The following is a 21920-nucleotide window of genomic DNA, read 5'->3' as shown; positions in this document are numbered from 1 at the left end:
AACCAAACAAAAAATAACTTACAGAGATCCTATTAACTTCAGGCATCACCAAAGCAAAAACTGGCACCAAGAGGAGAGAGTGCAAGTGGTCGTGCAGGTGATAGGGAAAAGACAACAGCTTTGAAATTCAGGCCCAAGCCACAAACTCATGAATCCCTTCAAGGTGGATCATTACTGAAAGACTGATACATACTTTTAATACAGCAGTTAATCTTCCAGATAATGTGGAAAACACGATTTTAAGGTGTTGGGATGGAGCCTCTAGTGGGTACAGACCGCAGGCCCTCTAAGATGTATACACCTGTGCTTGCTATGTGGCCCGATATTTTCAGGGTAGTGTTAATGCCTAGAGGTTGGTAGAAAACTGTAAGCTCCAGGGAAGGAAGAAGGCAGAGGCTATAAATCATAACCACCCAAGCAGGGATTCTAACCTATTTGCCCAGGAATTCTGGGCAAAAAAAACCAAATCGGACATCTAGTGAAGGGGGACTAGGGCTGAGATTCCGGACCTACGTGAAGATGATTTTCTGCAGGTCAGAGACTCCGTATTGATTTTGGAGGAAGTAACTGGCAGTACTGGCAGCTAAGAGGGTGCACCCTGAGGACATTGTGGGAAAATCACAGGGCAAAATTCCCAAGATATTTCTGAGGGCCCAGAGAGGTTGGGAATTCAGTTTAGCGTCGTTATGTAGGAACTGGCTATTAAAATTTACAAATTATATATATATATATTTCTGCGCCTGGAAATGTGTATTGAGAGGTCATCTGACACAGGAATCTGTAGCACCTCGACCACACGGGTATTTTTTTATAGATATAATTTGGAATTGAGAGTAATTAAAGCTTCCCTGGAGAAGAAGCCAGCGGGAAAGTAGGCAATTTCAGAGTGATTGGCATTTGGGAGGATGCATATCATAGTATCAAAATTCACAGAAGGTCCCACCGAGATTTGAACTCGGATCGCTGGATTCAAAGTCCAGAGTGCTAACCATTACACCATGGGGCCACCAACAACCTTGCTTGACACCTTTTAGATAGCGAGTGTACCAGAAGCCAGACAAGCCTAATTGGGATGTTTTCATTCTGGGTTTGCAAAATATGTTCATGTTCTGGGATTTCAAGAAAGTCACAAAATTGTTCCAGCCTTGCCCAAGGAGAATTTTAGAATAGATGGATGTCCTTGGAAAATCAAAACTGTGCTTTTGCTAAGTCTTTAACCTAGTCTGTGAATATTTATACACCTTACATAAAAGGAAATCTCTTAGGATACCTATACATATGAAAGACACAGAAAGAAGAAAGCTAAATATGAGATGCAAGGAATTGACTGGCAGCTCTGAGAATAAGATGAGTGTTTGTTCTGTACAGCTCTGGCCTCTAGAAGTGGCAAGTTAGCCGGATCCAGCAGGGAAGAAAGACTGGAAATGTTTGCTTTGATCAGTGTTGAGATACAGATCAGATATGATCTCGAGTATAATAGTGATACATGGATGTACCCAAATTCTTGGAAGAATGTCCAGGGACAGGAGTTAAAGACAGGCGAAGTTTAGGACGTCTGACAGAAACTAGATTTCAGAAGTAAGACAAGAGCCCTATGTCGGACAGAGAAACAGCAATTCCAGAGGATTTTTTTTAAAAATATTTTCATTAATACACGTTTGCAGAGCATGCAATGTACAAGTCATCTTTGGGAGTAAGTACATGTATATAATATAGATTGGTTCTTTTTTTCTTTTAACCCTCTTCCCCTTCCCTCCTGACTCCCTCCCTCCTCCTCTAAATACCCTTATCCCATTTTCGTTCTTGTTAACATTATTAAAATCTTGAGGATTTTAAAGTAATACAACTGAGCTTTTTCCAGCACATCTACAGCATCTCAGAAATTTCTAATGTTGTTAGATATTTTTCCCAGACACCTACAAAGATGTGCGCGTCTTGTTTCATGAGAGGAATAGGACCGCCTACTTCCAGTTTATGTGGAGAAAAATTACCCGTCACCATAGAAGAGAACTGTCTGAGATTTTAGGTTTTAATATACCTGCAAAGAAAACACTCTTACGTAGTCGGCAGGATTCGAACCTGCGCGGGGAGACCCCAATGGATTTCAAGTCCATCGCCTTAACCACTCGGCCACGACTACAGTCCTGATCTTAAGGCTTGGATATATTCCCATGAGGAGTAATAATATTTTCGCTGCGTAAGTTTCGCTTCAACCTTGTCCATTGTGAGAATGTAACAAAGTTTCTGTAGCGTCTGTCAGCACACTTTATAAAAGATCAAGCTGTGAAGACTGAGATCCTAGCTGCAAAAGTTATAGCGGACTGTGCAGCTCGGCCGATTTAGGGTGTAGACCTCCCCTCCTGGGGAGAAAGCCAACGCCTAAGTGTACGCTGTGACCTCTTCCAAGTCTGGGAGATTTAACGGCAGTGTCGTCTGACGGAGTGAAATTTACCATAATTGAAGACGGGAAATAGCCATTTCTAACAAATCATCTTTCTGATTCTTACACTGTCTGGTTTAGTCTCCAAAACTTCATTACTTGGTGACACCCGTTTTTCAATCTTCTTATTTCCTAAAGTGCAGGTTCCGACCAAAACTTGTAGCAGAGGATGGTTTCGATCCATCGACCTCTGGGTTATGGGCCCAGCACGCTTCCGCTGCGCCACTCTGCTGACAGCGAGAAAAGTTTTCCAAATACGTATACAAGCCTAAGACTTTTGGCACGCTCCCAATTCTGAACGATTTATTATATTTCAATAATTATCATGGAGAATGGAAAAGGTAATGTACACGCGGCTACGCGCTAGCACCAAACACCAGCTGTTTAGTATTCCTCCCTTAAAGGCCTTTTTCAGCTAAGGTTTAGTGAAGCTGGGTGGAAATTGTTTCGGATTATTGAAAAACAAAATGAGCACTGATCGTAGTAACTTATAAAAGTAAAAGTTACTTCGCCTTCTGGTCATCAGCAGACATAGGAACAATTACTGTGAAATATTTTTCGTAATTTCCCGTGGAAAGTGTATTTCATTGTTGGCTGAAAAAAGACCAAGTAGTTCTGCATTGGCCGGGAATCGAACCCGGGCCTCCCGCGTGGCAGGCGAGAATTCTACCACTGAACCACCAATGCTAACCTGTTTTTTCCTTTCCCGACTGCCTTTATATAGTTATATTTATGTCCTAAGCGGTAACTGGTTTTTATTTCTCTAGGATTTTCCTAAATACGGTTAAACAAAAAGCTATCCACGCATTTCAGGAACATTCAAGAACTAGAAAGAAGCTGAAAGTCTACCTACATATAACCTTTGGAGGCTTTTCAAGGTGAAAAGAACCTATAAGTGTTTAGCAAACAAATCTTTCTTCACCCTTTCCCCAATACTAATCCCTAATGAAAATAAATTCTGGAAATCTCTCGCTTTAGGATGCAAGTCAATTCGATTAAGAAACCAAGTCGAAGCGCTTTTCTTCCACTCTAAAACACCAACTTACCACATTTTAGAGGGGAAAAAATTTTAGAAGATCCTCTGTCACTCTGTTGGGAATCAGGTTTGGCAAGGAAAGTGTCGTCGTGGTGAAAGCGAGATGGCGGGAGAAAGGCCTCTGAAAGTGCGAATGCTCAGGAACCCCCTGCAAACCTGCTCCTCTTCCTCCCCGGGACAACGTTTCTGTCCGATTTCCGGAGTCACCGCGGCGGTTGGGAACCGCAAACCAAAGTGGTGCCTGGAAATGTACAGTAAGTGTGGCCCCTGGCTGGGAGGACTTGTCAGCTGGCTTGGAGGAAAAGGGAATGCGCAGAAAACCACCAACAAGGAGAAGTAATTCATCTCAATGTTAGTTTTGGATTTGAATTTCAGAAAAATTGGGAGGAGAGGCTGAGCTGGAGACTGACAGCGCTTTCGGGGCCAGAGCAAAGCCGGTGGGACAGGGGTCCGGCCGTGACATCCTCCCTGTTAGCTACAGCACAGAAAGCTCTGACAGTGCTTCGCTTCCAGCGCTCTCTGCAAAACGCTGAGACCTTGCACTTTTGACTCCGTCGCGTACTTCCCTCCCTTGTACAGCGTATAAGAGGCAGACCATGTTCGGCTGTCGCTGCCTTTCCATCAGAGATGGCAGGTCCCAACCGGTCCCCGGCTTTATTTTTACTAAGTGTTTCTAGTTTCTTCTTAATCTCTGTCGCCCCCTCTCGGGACCCGGCTAGTCTGCACAGGAAGGGATATGAAAGCCAGGATGTTCCCCGTGTGCCCGGCTCTCTCCAGTGTTTGCCTTTTTACGGCTTTAGACAGAGAAAGACCTTGTTATTCGGGAGTATTCGTTTGGCAGCTGTAATTCAGTGCTTTGGAAGAGAGGAAAGGCAGGAAGCAGCCCAGCAAATGAAAAGCCTACTACTGCTTTTCCAAAAAGAAGAGTGTGGGCCATATACTAGGTTTTCCTAAATCCTAGCAACAGAACTAAACAGTACGACAAATATCCCAAAACTGGGTCAATTACATAATGTATTAGTTCTTATCTATTCTTTTGTAAACGGAGCTTACAAGAGTTGAACTACACTCCTAAAGGGACTTACCATGAAGTAAATTAAAACAGATGCAGCAGATAAATGATGTTAGTTACTGGTAATTATTTCGTGGGACTTCTGTGCAGAACTGGAAATTAAATCCAGGGTCTTCAGCGCGGAGCTACATCCTCAGTCCTTTTTTTTTTGTTTTTAATTTTGAGACACGGTCTCCCTACATCTTTAAATTGCCTAGGTTTAGCTTCAACTTGGAATACTCCTGACTCAGCCTTCTAGAGTGATAGGATTACAGAAACAGGGCCTCTAAGCCTTATGAAATGCTAGGAATCAGATATTTTACCTTATTTCTACTTACAAACAGAAATCTTCAACATAATGTACCTAGTAGGTACTCATGTGAGTTATATTCAATTAATAGTGTGTTAAACCTATTCTAAAACAAATATCCCAGCACTGGGGAAGCTGAGGCAGGAAGATCACCTAAAGTTGGAGACCAGCCTGGGCTATATAGTGAGTTCAAAGCTAGCCAGAACTACATAGCAAGAACTTATCTCAAAAACAAACAAACTCCCTAAATTAAAAATATAAAACTAAATGCCCAAAGTATATTCTGTGTGATATAAATATAATCTGTATAATGTGCACTCTAATTCCTCAGATTTATAGGCTGTTTGTCAAGTGCTTGATCCTCCAAACATCACCTAAATCCCCCAAAAGAACAAAGCTGAGTTTACTTGCAAGGGAAAACGCTAACTCAAGGATCTTAGAAATGTCTGGCCAAGGCTGAGATTTTACTGAGATTGTTGAAATCCAGATTGTGGCTAGTCTTACAAAATTAAGACTTTAGTCAGGATTGGGTTGGAATCATGATTGAAATATTGGAACACGGGAGGAATTTGAGGTGAAATACAGTATTTATTATCTACTGCTGTGTAAGAAATTACTCTAAAACTTGGTGTCTTAGAAGTACATTTGTTCAGGCACACTTTCTGTGGGTCAGGCATTAAGGAGAGCCTTTTCTGGGCTGGGGTTTCTCATGAGGTTGCATAGAGATGTTGGTGCAGCTGTGGTTATCTGAGGTCTTGGTGAGGTTGAAGTCGTCATCCTCCCAGCCTGTTCCCTCAGCTGAGGGTGGAGCCCAGTTCTTCCCCACATGCTCCTCTTTCAGCTCAGTGTCCTGCGATGACAGATGGCCTGACCGGATCAAGGGACCCAACGGAGGACAAGGAGGAAGCTGAAGTCTTGTAGGACTGCCACTTCCACAGTTTTCTATAGAAATACACTGGAAATAAGTCATTGAGTCCACACACTCAAGGGGAGGAAAATTAGGCCCATCCCCTGAAGGAACCTGTTTGACAGACATGGCTAAATCACACAGAGTCAGAATACTGCATGGAAACTGTGTATTCTATTGAGGAGTTGATAGGTCTTTCAAGGAATCTCTGGAATAAGCAAAAAATAATAATAATTCGCTGATTCTAGCTTCTGAGCAAGAGTCTGGAAATGGTAAATTACACTGAAGAAAACAGTGGAATAGAAGTCACATGAATACAGATGGCAAACTGGGATACTTTCATTCCTCACAATCAATACAGGCTCCCTCAAAGTATACAGGCATGGTTTCCACAGGTAATCTTTAAAGACAATATTTTTTAAAAATTAAACCCTAGGGAGAAACATTAGCTAAATAATATTTTAGTTGTCTGACAATAAAATTTAAAATTGCCTTAATATGCCTTTCATTGAAAATTAAATCCTACTTCCTTGTATTTTGAATTTTTAACAGAAGTTTCAGATTGCTATTACAGGGAAATTATATATTGGCGTCTGCATTGAAGCAGAGGCATTTGTTTCTTGCATGTTGCGGTCTGTAACTATGGTTCTATCACTGTCAGTCAATCTAATTACAAGTCCTACTAGAGATGGTCAGGGGGTGTGTCCAAACAACACTTTTCAAAGTTAAATCTAGTGAAAACAGAAGAGACTCCATGGAAAATACCTAAAACTGACACATCCCTGTGTGAGATAAATAAAAATGACATTTATAGGGGCCTCAGATATGCTTACTCCTTCATCATGGTTTGCAGTTTAGTACTTCCTCAGCTGTGTTTATAGAACAAATTCAGTGAAGTTATAACCTGAACAGAATTAGGGCCTGGAAACTGACTGACCTAAACAGGACTCACAGGATCCTGCTGCTATACAACAAAATGGAGTTCATGAGTTTGTACAGATTTCAAAAGCTGCAGACACTCAGAGCCACAGTCCAGGTCACCTTGACCCTGGTCCTGAGGTTCTCCAGACGGTGATTCAGTAATGACAAGGCACCTTGGTGGCAGAACATCCGCAAGGATTTCCAAATTTGAGCTTTCCCCACCTCAGCCTTGGCCTGCCCAGCCAGTTTTAGCAGGAATACTGCTGAGCCACTTTACGGAGGATCCTCCCACTCTTAGTATCTTTTGCTTTGTTTGGTTTGGTTTTTTTGAGACAGGGTCTCAATATAAAATTTAGGCTGGCACTGAACTCACTCTAAAACCCAGATTGGCCTGGAATTTACTGCAGTCTCCTGCCTCACCCTCCCTGGTGCTGGGATGACAGGCGTGCACCACCATGCTTGGCATCCTTTGATATCTTAATCAAGTACCTCTTAGATAGTTCCATCCCATGACCTCCCCTCATGCCGATTTTCTATAAACCCTCAGCTGTCCTCACTGTTACTCAGAGCTGAGGTCATGGCTGGAGACACAGCTCAGTGGCAGAGAACATGCCTAGCATATACCCAGGCTTGGTGGGTTTCATCCCCAGTATTGAAGGAAAAACAAAGAAAAGGAACAGAGTTCAGTTTAAAAGAGTAGAACAATGGGGGCTGAGGAAATCACTCCCCTCTGCCTGCTTGAGCTCCAGCGGCACCCAGGACCACTCTATACAGCCCCAGACCAAAGCACACGATAGCTCCCACCACCCCAAGCTGCTTTTCCCTCACCAGCAAGTGTACGCTTTGCAATAAGTTTGGAACTCTGTTGCACACACCACAAAATAACAAATTCACAGCTTACCAAGACCTCTCCCCTCTACAATTGTTTAAGCAAAATCTCTTTGTGGTGTTCTGGGTTGATTATTATTTATTTCTATGACTGAATAGTCCTCTGACTATCTCTGCTGCATCAGATATCAGAGAGTCTCACCTTGCCCAAACACCAGTGTGGCTCCTCACCCCCTCTTCGGCACTGGTGCAATCCCCCTTACTGTATCTACCTGGGAAAACTGAAAGCTGCCAAAACAATCTACTATTTATTGCAAAAGGCACTGAGAGGAGGCCCGCTCCCCCATTGCGGGAGGGTAGGAACCTAACTTCTGCAAGCCCCACTCCACAAACCCAGACGGCCAATCCTCCTTCCCAATTTTAAAGTTTTCTGCATTTTCCAGAGTTTACTGTTCCCCAGCTCTGAATTCCCTCCTCCTCCCTTAAGAATGCCTCTGCAAAAACTGGAGTTCAGTCCACTCTACTCTTTCCTTACAGTATTGCAAGTGTATTGTAGACTAAAGTTTGACCCTAGCAATTTAACTAATGTCCAGCTTCATTTACATTTTTATGTTTCATATTAATAGGCAAATAATAATTACTTTTTTATCTTTGACATCTGAAAAATTGTGAAAGTCTTTAAAATTGACCCCCCCCCCAATTACTATATGTGTAGTCTACTGAGTATTTCTAGATTATTTCATTTTCTAAGAACCTATACCTTTCATTGTCTTGAAGTTATTTTACAAGAGAGTTATAGAAAATGTGTAGTTACACAAATCACCCCTGTCCATTGAAAAGCAAATGAACCATGTCAGATGGAATGTGTTTATAATCTGTGGTTAGGGACCAGTCTGGTTTCTATTCAATCTTCCTGGTTACCTGTGTGTGTTATTAATTCTCTTTTGAATTGGTTGTAGTAGTTCTATAATAATTTATTTTGTAGTAGTTTAGTAAAGTGTTTAGTAGAGTGTCTGGTATGCAAAAGCACCCAGTAGCTTGGGAGGAAGTACTACTAATTTGTAGTAGTTTTATAATAATTAATGATAAATGAGCTTTATCATTAATTATTGAATTAAATAAAACACAAGCTTCTTTTATATTCATATGAAAGGCATTATGTTTTTTAAAATTTATTCTTTTAATCTATATATGAGAAACTGACATGATTTGATGTTAGAAAAGCATAAGTTCCCAGTTGGTTTGTTCCTCATTTAGAATATGACCTGGGATAAATTATTTATGGCAAGCTTCAATTTTTCTGAAAAAATGAAGGAATTTTATAAAAAGGAGAGATTAACACCATGCCTAATGTCTAAATCACTAAATAAATACTATTTCATTTTTCCTTAGAGCAACACCCAATTTAATTGGTGACAGAGCATGTCCTTCACTCCTCAATTCATACATTGGAGCCCTAACTTTCAGGTCTCCAGACTGAAACTGTATTTGGAGATAAGGTCCCCAAGGGGGTGGTAGGGTGGGCCCTGATCACATGGGGCTGATGGCTTTAGAAGTGGAGATTAGGACATGGGCATGCAACAAAGTCCAGGTAAAGGCAGCAAGAGAAGACTGTCCCTCTGTAAGCCAACCAGAGAGACCGCAGAAAAAATCTATCCAACTGATACACTGGCCTTGGACTTCTAATCACCTGAAACAACCGTGAGAAAATGATTTCTGTAGTTCAGTCCATGGTATTTGTTAGGGCAGCCTACAAAGCTAATACAATCAGAGATGATGTGATCTTGAGTAAGATATAGAAAATGATTGTATAATATGAGTACACAACTTGATAGAGCTCTAACTTTATAGCTTTTAGGAATATAATACACTAAAAAATGTTTGTTTGATTTTTTAAAAATAACAATTATCCTGCTTCCCTTTTGCATTCCCCCTGCCACCCCCGAGCGCCACCCTTTTCCTTTTCTGGTGCTGATAATTCAACCCAGGGTCTTCTCACTGAGCTATCCCACCTTCCCATTTTCTAGTTTTTGAGACAGGGATTCACTAAATTGCCCAGGCTGGTCTAAAACTTCCATCTTCCTGCCTGCCTGGGCCTCTCAGAGGGCTGGATTTAAAAGTCTGTTCTATCAGGGCTGGCTATATCACTTCTTTATAAGCCTTACACTGTAAGCCAAAAGACAGGGCAAAGAAATGTCACAAATATATTGATCTAAGTAACATAGAAATGCCATAATTCAGTGCATTCTTAGTAACTAGCCTCAGACTTTCATTGCAAGGGTTCACTTTAAAGGGAAGGAAACAAGGAAGCAAGAAATTTTGGATAGAAAGCACTTTCTCCTCATTGTGCCCGCTGGCTACCAGGCTACCATGACAGAACTCAACCATCCTTTTTCCTTTTGTCTGCTGAGCTGAGGATCAGGCCCAGGGCATCACACTTGTTATGCCACTGAGCCACATCTGCAGCCTATCTAAAGGTGTTTAGCAATAACACTGCCACATCTCCCCTCTCCTCCCGCACTTCCTCCAAAGCTACTGGGTGCTTTTGCATACCAGGCACTCTACTAAACACTATGAGTGCAGCCGCAAAATACATAGATTGCTCAGCCCTCGCTGAGCATACAAGCAGTGAGTGAGTCCCAATAACATGGTACTGGGGTGTAGACAGTTCAGAGAGACGGAGGTGATAAAAATCTGGAAAGCAAATTTGGAGAGCAGGCTATGGAGGGCCTTGTGTAGAGACCAGAAAGGCTGCCCTGGGGGAATGTGTTTTCCTTTTCCTTGACCGATGAAAGATGAGTGTGTCTGAATCATGCACAAAAGAGGGAGAATGTCTTTCAGGACAAACAGCAGGTGCAAAAGCTCTTCGGTGAGGAGTAAAATGAAGTGGAGTTGAAAGGTTAGAGTGACACGGGGCTAATAGGCACAGATGATTGCAGCCAATGTCAGGATACGTTTTGCATTTAAAAAGAAGCACGATAGGACCTGGCATGATGGGGCATGCACACCTGTAATTCCACCCCTGGGGAGGCTAGGCAGGAAGATCGCTGAGTTCGAGGCCAGCCTAGGCTACATAAGCGAGTTTAAGGCCAGCCAGCACTACATAGTGAGCTCCTGCCACAAATAAACAAGCATAATATCAAAACGTCATACTGCATTACATAAGTGTCTCCAGTTATGATTTCTCGGTTAAGAATAATATCAATTTTTAAACAAACATAATAAGCACACGGGTGTCAGTGAACAAGGGAAGTTAAGAGCTCGTGCAGATGGCGCATAAAACAAGCTCAGCGGACCTTGACGCTTGAATGAGAAATAGACGGTAAATTCTGGAGTGGCTCCTGGTTCAGGTCCAGGAGAGCAAGGGTGAGGATGTGGTGGGGAACAGAGCGTTGCTGTCCGCAGAAAAGCCTAGAAGTCAGAGAGCAAGCGCGCAGAGGACCAGGCTGGAGAAGACGCCATGGGCAGCGGACAGCGGACAGCAAGCGTCCTCTGCAGCCCAGAGATGCGTAAAGCCTCCGGAGAAAGGGGAAACAGACCACGCATTTCATGGTGCCAGAGGGCTTTCAAATTAAACCTATCTTTAAGAGTACTACGGCCGCATTCAAGCGCAAGGTCCTGAGTTTAATTCCTGGTACCAAAGAGTCTGACAAAGGCTGGTTGTCCCTAAGAGGAGTTCATCCCTTTTATAATCCCAGCAGTACAACCAGGGCAAAAGACAGAGATTACTTACTGACCGCCATCTGTTCTGCTGTTTTCGTTTCAACAGCCTTTGGAATATCAAATTCGCTTGTCTGGGTTAATGAAATACAGGAAAGGGTTAGTTAATCGCACCAGAGAGTAAAATCCAATCCTTTCCTCAACCATCAAGTTTAAAATACTCAAAGGCTTGACCCCGACGTGATTTGAACACGCAACCTTCTGATCTGGAGTCAGACGCGCTACCGTTGCGCCACGAGGTCATTAGTAAAATGCGCTTTTGCTCTTAGTTAAGGATTTCCAACCTCAGTGTGAGGATTTATTTATTTTTAAATTGCTATCTGGTTTGTGTGCCTTTCAGCAACACGTATACTAATGGCTATGTGGTTTGACCTTTTCTCTCCCCACCACTTATAGCTCTGCTAATGCCTTTTTGGGGGAAAAACAAGGAACATAGTAGATTCAGTGTTAATCCCCAAATTCAAGTGCTCCATGTGGGAAAAGCTCTTTTGTTTTCTTCCACTTGCTGAAATTTTCCTCAAGAAAAAATATCGCAGATACACTTGGTTTAGGTTCTCAGTGAAACGGGAGTAAGACACGGCCAGGATATTTGCACTACGACTTTCTTACAGGTTCACTGCACTTCTGGGTCTTCCCGAGCAGATAACCAGCCTGGCCCTGCACTGTCCCCGCGGGCCTAACCCTCCCCTACCCCTCTCCCGGCCTCCTCCACTTCTACTCTCCTTTGCCTCTCTCCATCCTTCTCCTATCCCTCTTCACCCCTCCCCGACCCCTTCTTCTCTCCCCTACTTCTCTCTGCGCTCTGCTACCCCTCTCTCTGCTCTGCCCCTACTCCTTTTACCCTTTCCTCCCTGTCTCAGCCTCCTTGGTCCACCCCAAATCCGGTATCTCAAATCCAGGCAGGAGTGGCCTTTCCTTCCCAAACTCTCACTTCACAATCTGAATCCTGGCCTCCCTGGCGCTCATACCAGTGGCCCCGACCAAGCCATCAACATTTACAGCGCTTTTACTCTTTCCTACCCTCCTCCCCAAGGATTCTCAGAAAGCTCTAACAGATCAGGATCAGTAGCAGTAGGGAGTGAGATAGGCACATTTTATGCCACACCCCAAGCCTACTGAATGAGGAACAGCAAGCATTTAACAAATCTCCAAATGACTGTGTTACAGGAGAATCACTGCTCCTGCCTGCCTTTACTTTTGAAGAAACCTGGCACCTTACTTCCTGGCTAAGCCCTCTCCACTTCCCCTGATCTTCCTGGCTTAGCTGTCTCCTGTATGCAGACAACTCCTGCAGACAACTCCTGAGCCCTGTGGGTCACAACGGTAGCATCAAGTTTGATGCAATCACCTTCGTATGTGCCACACCCCATAAATGTCCTCAAGTCCTACACTCTGGGAGTAGGATTGGAGACTTGGTCTCGCTTCTCTACAGGCTCCGCCGCTGCATAAACGTTTGGAAAATGGTTTCAGAGGATGGTATACTGTGCCTTAGGCAAAACGGGCCAGGTTCAGGAACAGTCTGAAGAGAATAAACTTTCTCTCTTCTAGGGCGAAGGAGCAACAATGCCAGGGTTTACTAACAGCTGCCAAAACAAATTCCACGGCCCAGATGGCTTAAACCGAAGGAATTAATCTTCTCACAGTTCCAAAATGAGAAATCCAAGATCAAGATGTAGGTTGCACATTTTTCTCCTGAAGCCCCTCTAGTTGACTTGCAGATCACAGTCTTCTCTATCCATCTTTATACCCCCTTCTTCCCGTGTCCTGTCCTAACCTCTTCTTAAGGACATCTGTCAGACTGGATCAGGACCCGCCTACAGACCTCATTTCACCTTTCACCTCTTTAAAGTCCTGACCTCCAAATCCAGTCCCATCTTGAGGCCGGGAGGTAGGGTTTCACCCCAGGAACCCGAGCGAGTTGAGGGAAGGAGGTGTCTTGGTGCAGCTCTTGCGGCCTCTCACCTGGCCCAGGGCACCGGCATGGAGTTGTGCGGCATAGATCCCATGGCCTCTCTGCCTTCCCTTTACAGTTCTGCTTTCTTGGGACGGAGAAATCAACTATCTTTCCAAAATCAGCTTTTCAGATTACAAAACTCAGTTGCTGTTATCTCCTCCCCTGAACTCTCGTCCTGTTTGAATTTATGCCGTAGACTTCTCTGGGTGGGTTTGGCGGGGAGATCAGAAGTGAGTTCTTGGGTGAAATCTGGATCTGTATTTGGAAGCGGGCAGGCCGCTGAAGCTGTCTGTGCCTCTTCTCCGCCTTCTCAGCTAGGACGCTTACTCCTCTCTTAGCCTTGCTCCCAGCTCCGCTGAGATATAAAGCAATCTATTTTTAACGCCTGGAGCACAGCATTCCTGCCCTGGATAACTTCCAGTTGAAACTGCAAAGTATTTCTGACCATTAAGTTAAACTTCTTTCCCCAACAAGGTTGTAAAATATTTTAAGGATTAGATGGTTTCACTGTTTCAGCTACTCTTCACGAAGATTATTTTCCTTTAACAAATTAGCCACTAGCCTACCGCCGGACCACGTGGCCTAATGGATAAGGCGTCTGACTTCGGATCAGAAGATTGAGGGTTCGAATCCCTTCGTGGTTGCTTGGTGGCTATCTATTTCCACATAAATGTGGTATGTCAGTGCCCTTATATAATTTTATTTTCTCACAATCACTTATCAGGTACCTGTTCTTTTTCACCTTAATGGAATAGTTTTAGCCTATGTTTTATTTTTTTCCCTTCACCCCCTCCCCATGGGGGAACAGCAGAACCCGGAAACCTTTGGAAACTCAGGCTTTGTGGATGGCCGCTCCGCATCCGCACAACCCTGGACCCTGAGGTTGGGTCTTGAGGCAGAGCCTTGGGCAGCAGCCCACAGGACCAGCAAAAGTTGCTCCAGTTCTCATCTTCCTGCTACAGTAATGAGTGAATACCCAAGATCCTTCCTAAAGCAGGCCCACCTACCCAACTGCGCAGATCGTCAGAACAGGGAAAATCTGAAACTGTCATAGGAACCCTCAGAAAGACCTGGGATCAGGGATGCGGGCAGGAAAAGAGGTTAACGGGTCCAACAAAAGTACCTTTAAAGGAATGTGGAAGATCACTGTCAGCAAGCCTCAGTGAATAATGGATCAGGCAAAGAAATGAACAATGTGGAAACCTTTTGGAAAAGGCCACAGGAAAACAGCATAAGCTCATGGTTTCAGACTGCCATCCTAAGACTATCGGATCATTGCAAAGAGAAAAAGCCCTGGACGCACCCCTTTATCTTTAGGGCTAGCGGATATCCTAACCAGGCCACTATTTGTAATTTGCAAGGTTAACACCATGGTATGGTGTCTGAAGGAAAATGTAAACCCTAATCTAATCACTCAAGTCAGAAAGATTCAAGCACTTAGACTTCTGGTTTAAAGGGGGTAAAAAATTAAAGGCGTCGTTAGGAAGCATGAGACAAACCCAGAATGTGGGACATTCTAAAACACAACTGACTTTTTAAGAAGTCTTCGTCAAAACAAAACAACGATCACACAGAGCTGGGAGACTTCTAAACTAAAAGAGAAAAGGCAATATTACAGTCAAATACAACAAATGCTCTGCAATTGCACCTGGGTTAGAAAAACTGCCTTCAAAGATATATGACATAAATTTAAATAAGGACTGGATATTAAATATTTTTGAAGAATTGTTAGATTGTTTTAAATTGAGATGGTGCTATTATGGTTATGTAGCGTGCATGTTTAAGTGGTATGTGTTTATGTATTTTTGAGTGACACATAAAAATGTCTGCAAATGAATGTCATGATGAGGCAGAGAAAAGCAGAAAGAGGAACATGACAAAATTAATTGTTAAATCTGAGTAACGAGTATAGAAATAATTCCATATTCTTTGTGTGTTCGGTGTAAGCTACCATGCCCAGCTTAAAAATTTGAATTTTTAGAAAAAAGTTTTACAAAGTCTGTATTATTTAAGCAAAGGCCCTGAAGGATAAACAAATGGCTCTAAGCACACAAGGCAGGGGATCAGAGTGAAGAAAACCCTGCTGTATTAGGAAAGGTAGGTCCTCTGAGATAGAAGAAATATAACTCTCGACCTATTAGAAGTCACCTATGTGGAGTTCCTAGTCCAACATTGAGGAATAAATCGTAAACCAAAGGAAGAAGTGAACGGTTTTATTGGAAATAAGGAGAAAAGAATAGAGCCTGGATTTCCCAGGAAGGGTCTCGAATGGCTACCAAGGCCCTTTGTCAGGGGTAATTTATGCAGCAAAGTCTCAACGTGGGTCAAAGTGCCACCAATCTTAAGATTACAAGTACAGCTGTTTAGCTAATATTGATCCAATAAGGAAACGAGTCATATAGCAAGGATAGATGGGGGAAAAAAGGCATTTCTGAAGGGGATGAGTCCAGACGCTCTGGTCACCCACCTGAGCTGATGCCTCTCTAAACGTACTGGACCAGGCAGTGCTAATTACAGTATAATTCCAAGTTACTGTTTATCTGTTAGGAAGGCATGAAAGGCATGTTTATCTGGGGATGAAGGCCAAGAAGAGGTCTAGCCTTCTTCAGATGCCCCTCCAGCCATAATTCTGATGTCATTTTTGTGCTGATTTCCTTGTCCCTCTCTGACTGCATATTAATATCTATCTAACTTAGCTGCCTATAATACTTTTGTAACAGGAATTAGACAGCAATCAGGATTCTATTAGGCAGTAGGGACAGCTTCCCCAATGTGGAGTCAGGAAGTGCAAAATGGAGTCTGCTGAGTCATCACCCTCCAGGGATCTTTTACAGAAACATCTGCCAGGTGTCCTTTGGCTATCTAGGACTTCCCCCAAAGCATAGTCAGATGGGCCATTGGCTCAAGGGTGCATCAGCCTGCAAGGCACTGTGTGAATTCTGCATAGAGTGGACCTTGAAAAATGTGAGCTCCCTTCTAACCAGCTAAAAAACCCCTAGCTAGACAAAGAGCCCTGGTATCTTAGTATCAGATCTCCCTCCTGGCTAGTGGGAGCTTTACTTCATTGCCTTTAAATATTTCACTTTCTTGCTTTTCTATCTTTTAAATAAATTTGCTTGCACCCTACTTTCTCCATCTGTGTTTTCATTCTTCATCACAGTGGGACATGCACCCAGTGGTGTGGTAACAATTGTCTCAGGTGTTTCAGGCTCCCTTGTCAGTGGCCAGAGAAGAAGCTTCAAAGGTTAGACAGGTGCTGAAGATGCAGGCCTCCTGTGTCATTTGCAATCTCGCCTATAGGCTACAGGTATCTTAAAGATCCAGAAGGAAGTGACACAATGAAGTGTGCTTTCCCTATTGGTAACAACATGACCCCATTTACATAATCTGCCCTCAACATTTCTTATTGCTGCCCCTGCAAAAAAGCAATGTGCCAACTAAAACTTTCTTTATCTCCTTTCATATTCCAAGAGTTTTAAGTCTAGAACGTTAGCTCACTGCCCACCACCCAAACTATGGTCACTCAGGCACATCTTTCAGAGCTGAGTTTAAACATGATTCATTCTATAAGTACTTATTGAGCCCTGATGGAACAAGCAGAAGTAAAGAGGGTAGAATTGCAAGCTTTCTTTGTGAAGCTTGCATTCTAATGAGTGATTCTACAGGGAACACCTAAAACCTTTGTGGCTGGGGTTCAGCACCATTTCTATAGGCTACTGAGGCATATAGTATCTCTCACTTGTACTGGCTTGTTAACTGTTCACTTCTGCAATTGTTTACTCTAGAAATTTCTGAAAGTAGTGGCCACATTTTTCGTGCTTTCCTTTGAATGTGCAGCAGTTGGCCAAGGCCTTGGTATGATTATATGCAAAATAAAAATTTTGAGAGAATGAAGAGAGACTAAGAACTGGAAGCCAAAAGAAGTTATTGCAAATAACTCATGAGACATTCTGAGGATCTCATCTAATGTGCTTTGCTTTGGGGATAAAGAGCTGGATTTGAGAAGTAATTAGAAGACTGAATTGAAAGTCTGGTGGGGAGAGAATCAAAAACAGGGAGAAGGCCAAATGTTGTTATGGCTTTTTTCTAGCCATCTCCTGTAGCCTCACATTCTCACTTGTGGGTCTTTGGGAGGAGACTGGCTCATGAGTGTGTGATGCACATCATTGGATAAGTCTACTAGTGAGTTTATAGCCGAATGTGCTGTTTAAAGGTGAAGCTTGGTGGGAAGAGTTGGGTCGCCGTAAGCATGGTCTGGAAAGGTCTATTTCCCTCCTCCTCTCTTGATCCCTCCCAGCTTCCAGCTTGCCATGCTGTGGACTGTTTCTGCTCTGCAATGCCCTTCTGTCATAGCACCCTGCCTTGCAACCAGCCAGCTGTGTACCAAAACCTCTACAAACCATGAGCCAAAAGAAACCTCTCCTTCATTAACTTGTGAGTGTCAGGTGTTTTGTCCCAGCAATGAAAGTAACTACAAGTGTCATTCTAGGTCTCTGGTTTTGGAATGTGAGTTCTCTTATTAAAATTTTTAAAGGAGATTCAAATTTGAGGGGAAGGATGGAGTGTTCCTTTTGGGATGTATTGCTTTTGTGATGTCCATGGGCATATAGGAAGAAATAGCTATGACAATTGGATATCCTAGAACCCAGGAAAGAAGTCTGGGCTGGAGATGATTTTCAGTGCAGCAGATATCAAGCATGCCTTAGTTTTCTGTTCACTGGAGCCATTGACCAAACACAGAATCCCCTCCTTGTTAACTAATACATATATATATATATATATGTGTATATATATATATATATATATATATATATATACATATATATATATGCAGATAATGTTGTGGTAATGCTAGTGCAGTTTCAGAAATGTGGAGTTTCTGAAATTCTGTTCTTGTTGTAGGAGGTGCCCCAGCCATTGACCCAGTCTTCACAATGAGCTACATCTCAGCCTCCTCCACCATTTTTTTAATTTTCAAATTTTTATTACTAAATGTTTGTAGTTTACAATATTTACATTCCTTGTGTGGAGTTGGTACATGTACATAATGCATCTTAATTCTTTTCTCATTCCCTTTCCTTTTCTTCCCTCCCATTCTCCTCCATCTCTTGATTCCCTTTCCAGATGAGAAATATCTATCTTCCTACTTCCTATTATCTAGCTTTTATTTTGCTCTTTATTTATATTTTGGGTTCCTTATGTAAGAGAAACTATGCAATATTTAAGCTTGTATGTCTGATTCATTTTACTTAATATTATGGTCTCAAAGAACATCCATTTTCCTTCAAATGACTGGTGTTTATCTTTCTTAATGGCAGAGTAGGGCTCCACTATGTGTAAAAACCACATTTTCCTTTCCCATTCATCTGTTTATGGACATATAGACTGCTTCCAAGGTTTAGCTATTATGGACTGTGCTGCTAGAAACTTGCCTACGCACGGATCACTGAAGTATGAGGTCTTTTGGGAAGCTACAGAGAATGAGAATAACTGGTTCAAATGGAATTTAGAGTTTTAGGTTTTGGACACATCTCCATGCTGATTTCCATAATGGTTGCACTACTTTACATTCCCATCAACAATGTAGAAGAGTTCCTTTGAAGACAGGGTCTCTCTACCTCACTAAAGTGTCTAGGCTGGGCCTCCTACCGCATCCTTCCATAGTGCTGGGGTTACAGCCATGCACCACTATCGCAGGCTTATACGAGACTTTTTATACTATCCAAATATTGTCTGCAGAATTTCAGATACAACTGTTCTTCCCCTTGTGTGAGAAGGCCCCATACAGTGAAGAGTGTATCGCAGGCTAAGCATCTGAAGATACAGGCGGCTTTCTGAGCCACACCTCTGTCAGATTTACTGAGAATAAATTTCCTAGGAAGTAAAAATTATGAGGATTTTTTAAAGTTATTGAAATATATTGCTGATCTGCTTTCTAGAAAAAAAAACTAAAGAATGTTCTCAGCTGAACAAGCACAGACTTGGAACTGAAGTTGGTTGATTCTTTTCCATTTTCATTGATAGACTATGAAATTGGCTATTAGTAAATCATTAGTACAAAAAGCACATAATATATAGTAACATGTAGGATTGCGAAGAAGACTTAAGCATCTGTAGTCGTGGCCGAGTGGTTAAGGCGATGGACTAGAAATCCATTGGGGTCTCCCCGCGCAGGTTCGAATCCTGCCGACTACGGTAATTGCCGTCCGTTTTAATCTTCAAACGCCACCATCACGGGGATTGTGGTATTATAAACTTTGTCCTACATATTTTACAAGTCCCATCAAAATGAGTTTATCATTGTGCAAAATGAAAGTTCGGAAAGAATACGAGTTACGTCTAAGTGATTTTCGCACTTTCTAGGAAGACTTTGTGGACGAGTAACCAAAGTTAAAGGAACTAATAGAACTACACTTTGTTTTAGTTCTGAGTTCAAGTTCTGAGTTCACTTTCTTTAGTTCTTTGGGTTCAAGGTCCTGATAACTAGACGTACATAAAGAATTCTATTTACCTTTGTAGAAAGTCAGTAATCCCACCACGTTCTTTTTCTATAGGCTTAACTCCCCGCAAGCAGAAACAAGGGCGGGCCAGTGGCGCAATGGATAACGCGTCTGACTACGGAACAGAAGAGTCTAGGTTCGACTCCTGGCTGGCTCGTTATTGCAGGCTTTTGTAATCAAAAAAATCTCTTTGAGGTTCCGCCAAGTACCGGTGGGTGTTTGGTTTCATCTCCTTACAGATTCCATTTTACTTTTATTATTTAAAAATTTCAAGTAAAATAAATTTTCACTTTACACAAAATGTACAAAAATGTTCGTAACACAGTCTCAAGCTTTAGTTTACTTCTCTCCCTGCAGTCATCATCCCTAGCTAATATTGCGTCTTATACTCTTATCTCTTAAGGTCTTTGCTTAAATTTCGCCTTTTCAGGGAAAATTTCCCTGTTGTCCTGTTCAAACTTGCCACATTGCTGTTGTCTCCCTATCACCTCGCGCGCGCCTGTGGCGGGCAGAGTTGGGCCCAGAGGCTCTATCAGAGAAATTCCCTAGGAGGAGCTTATCAAAATCAGCTCCCACAAATTCCTTAGGGCACCTGTACCAGTTTTCACCTCGAGCGAAGACCACTCCAATAGTTCTCACTTCACCAGGAAACAGATGTTGGATACAAAAAACTACACTAGCAGAGGATGGTTTCGATCCATCGACCTCTGGGTTATGGGCCCAGCACGCTTCCGCTGCGCCACTCTGCTCTCTGTGATAACCTTTTCCTAATTACTATACTGGTGTCCCTTAGTTGACGAAAATTTTTCTTTGATCTATTATGGAATTTATATGAATTGTTTTCCAAAGCAATACTCTATCTTCACTAATACGAGGCCTGTGGACATTGACTGACTGGTAATAATAGGATTCATAGGAAGTAGAAAAAAAGTAATTCTGATACATTTTGTGCGCATCAGAGAAACACCTCTCTCGCCCAGATACTTGTGTGTTGGTCAGTGTGAAAGATAAAAAATAATAGAAACTCCTTTGGAGAAATAAAGATGCCCTCATCTTCTTCCAGACTGTAAAGTATTAATTCATAAACTGCTGGAGGATCTCGATACTCAGGTGGGACAAAAACTAGCAGACACATCATAAGTTGGAGTGGTTTACGCGATCGCTAGCCGGCAGGTTGTAAGGGTCCCTTCCCTGGACTCTGTATTTGGGATCCCAATCGCGTTCAGCTTTCCTGCCTTCGTTGCTTGGCACTTGTCGGGCAACTCCTCCCCGAAAACCTCACTGAAGTGGACGTGCAGAGAAGGCCGAAAGGTTTAAAATCGGCAGGGAAAGAAATTCACAACTCCGCAGGCCCACGTTCACCTCCCACATGTAATCACGTATTCCTGTGGGTACCCCCTAGGCGGAGGGAAGAGAGCATTCCAAGGAGGCTAAAGTAAACCAGCATTTACGTCCAGCAGTAGCTAGGAGTCTATCCAATTTTTTTTCTCAAGAATCGACAGATCACTCAGTACCTGCCAAAAACCCACTCACACTAGCTAGTGAAAACCTTTGACCCCGACGTGATTTGAACACGCAACCTTCTGATCTGGAGTCAGATGCGCTACCGTTGCGCCACGAGGCCACCGGGGTGATCATGTTTTACTGGCTACCAACCTGATCTGAGGAACCGGTTTTCAGCGCCCGGTGAAGACCAGACAGCCGGGGCCCTTAATAAACAAGCGTGCGCTTTTCCTCCCCTGCCTCCCAGGGTCGCTGACCAGGGTGGGTTTCAGCCTCGTGGCCAAAGCTGACTCGGTCCTGCCCAGTGGTTAAGTAAATGAACCCCGGCGGGGCTGGCGAGCTGACTTGGTGTGGATTCCTCTTTCCTAGCCCGGCAGTCCCTCAGCGTCAGATGCCCAGAGCTGAAAGGGGACCTGAAAAGCGGGAAGCCTGGTCTGCAGGAGCGAGTGGGATCGCAGCGGTGAGCGCGCCTGCTTAGCAAACTCGGGACGTGTGCAGGTTCCCCAGGACCTGAGCTACGGGTCGATCTCCCCAAATAGCGGAGGGGTCGCTTTAGCCTCCTCGAAAAGGGTACTCGGAGAGCGACCCACTGCGGTGGAGGCGCGGCAGGCCTGGGGGTGTCTGCGGGCGCCTGTGTCTCTCGGCAGCGCCCTCGCTGCGAAAGGCCGGCGGAGCGGGACCCGGGGCCGCGGTCTGCGGGGGGCGGGGTTCCCTGCGCTCCGAGCCGGCGGCGCCGCTTCCCTCCTGTCC

At 43.4% G+C, this 21920-nt stretch overlaps 10 non-coding genes across 10 annotated transcripts; 3 read left to right on the top strand and 7 right to left on the bottom strand.

Moving 5' to 3' along the window:
• Positions 1-934: 934 nt before the first annotated feature.
• Trnaq-uug lies at positions 935-1006 on the bottom strand. Its single transcript has one exon. It is a non-coding gene; the product is annotated as a tRNA-Gln (tRNA).
• Positions 1007-2058: 1052 nt separating this feature from the next.
• On the bottom strand, positions 2059-2140 carry Trnas-uga. Its single transcript has one exon. It is a non-coding gene; the product is annotated as a tRNA-Ser (tRNA).
• Positions 2141-2600: 460 nt separating this feature from the next.
• Trnam-cau lies at positions 2601-2672 on the bottom strand. Its single transcript has one exon. It is a non-coding gene; the product is annotated as a tRNA-Met (tRNA).
• Positions 2673-3056: 384 nt separating this feature from the next.
• Trnag-gcc lies at positions 3057-3127 on the bottom strand. Its single transcript has one exon. It is a non-coding gene; the product is annotated as a tRNA-Gly (tRNA).
• An 8256-nt stretch (positions 3128-11383) lies between these two features.
• Positions 11384-11455, bottom strand: Trnaw-cca. Its single transcript has one exon. It is a non-coding gene; the product is annotated as a tRNA-Trp (tRNA).
• A 2283-nt stretch (positions 11456-13738) lies between these two features.
• Trnar-ucg lies at positions 13739-13811 on the top strand. Its single transcript has one exon. It is a non-coding gene; the product is annotated as a tRNA-Arg (tRNA).
• Positions 13812-19280: 5469 nt separating this feature from the next.
• Positions 19281-19362, top strand: Trnas-aga. The gene has a single exon. It is a non-coding gene; the product is annotated as a tRNA-Ser (tRNA).
• A 389-nt stretch (positions 19363-19751) lies between these two features.
• Positions 19752-19824, top strand: Trnar-acg. Its single transcript has one exon. It is a non-coding gene; the product is annotated as a tRNA-Arg (tRNA).
• Positions 19825-20344: 520 nt separating this feature from the next.
• Trnam-cau lies at positions 20345-20416 on the bottom strand. The gene has a single exon. It is a non-coding gene; the product is annotated as a tRNA-Met (tRNA).
• Positions 20417-21219: 803 nt separating this feature from the next.
• Positions 21220-21291, bottom strand: Trnaw-cca. Its single transcript has one exon. It is a non-coding gene; the product is annotated as a tRNA-Trp (tRNA).
• Positions 21292-21920: the final 629 nt, after the last annotated feature.

This window comes from Chinchilla lanigera, unplaced genomic scaffold, assembly GCF_000276665.1.
Source record: "Chinchilla lanigera isolate Chin_1 unplaced genomic scaffold, ChiLan1.0 scaffold00082, whole genome shotgun sequence".
Taxonomy (NCBI): Eukaryota; Metazoa; Chordata; class Mammalia; order Rodentia; family Chinchillidae; genus Chinchilla; species Chinchilla lanigera.
The sequence above is the reverse complement of the archived record's forward strand: the minus strand, read 5'-3'. Positions and strand labels throughout refer to the sequence as shown.